Raw genomic sequence first — 693 nt, 5'->3', positions numbered from 1 at the left:
CCAGTGCCTCCGGCGGCTGCGGGGACGCCCCCTCCTACGAGACCCTCAGCCGACGCACCAAATTTGGGGATCCCCTCCCCCACCCCGGGCTGGGGGGCACGACCCCCCCTTGCGGGGGGTGCTGCCGCTGAACCCCTCCCCCACCGCACCCCAAAAACCCCCCTTTTCACCCCAAAAATTAAAAAATCCCAACCCCTCCCCACCGTGGTGGTGGGGGGGGGTGGGGGGTTTTTTGGGCTGAAAAGGAGGGTTTTTTGCTCGTTTGGGTTCTTTTTCTTGACGCCTCGCGGGAGCCGAGGCCCCTTTCCCCCCCACCACCCCCCCTTTATTTTTTTTCCTTTCATTTCCCGTCGTTTTGGTTCATTCCGAATAAATAATGGTGAAAAAAATGAGGAGGGTTTGGCTTCTTCCTGCAGGAGGGGGCGGGGCTTCTGAGCGAGGGGGCGTGGTCTTAGAGCGGGAGGGGGCGGAGCCTCAGCGCCATAGAGTGGATTATGGGGGCGTGGTCTGGGTTCCGAGGGGGCGTGGCCTAGACTCAGGGGGCGGGGTCTCATCCGCCCAACCACTGGCCGCGGCGGGTTGGGGGCGTGGTTAAGGGAGGGGGGCGTGGCCTAAGCGCAAGGGGCGTGGTCAGGAAAGTGGGAGCCTATAGACGCGCGGTTTGAGCTAAGCGCCCGGTGGGCGTGGCTAATT

The sequence above is a fragment of the Calidris pugnax genome, unplaced genomic scaffold (genome assembly GCF_001431845.1).
Source record: "Calidris pugnax isolate Ruff unplaced genomic scaffold, ASM143184v1 scaffold176, whole genome shotgun sequence".
NCBI lineage: Eukaryota > Metazoa > Chordata > Aves > Charadriiformes > Scolopacidae > Calidris > Calidris pugnax.
The sequence above is the reverse complement of the archived record's forward strand: the minus strand, read 5'-3'. Positions refer to the sequence as shown.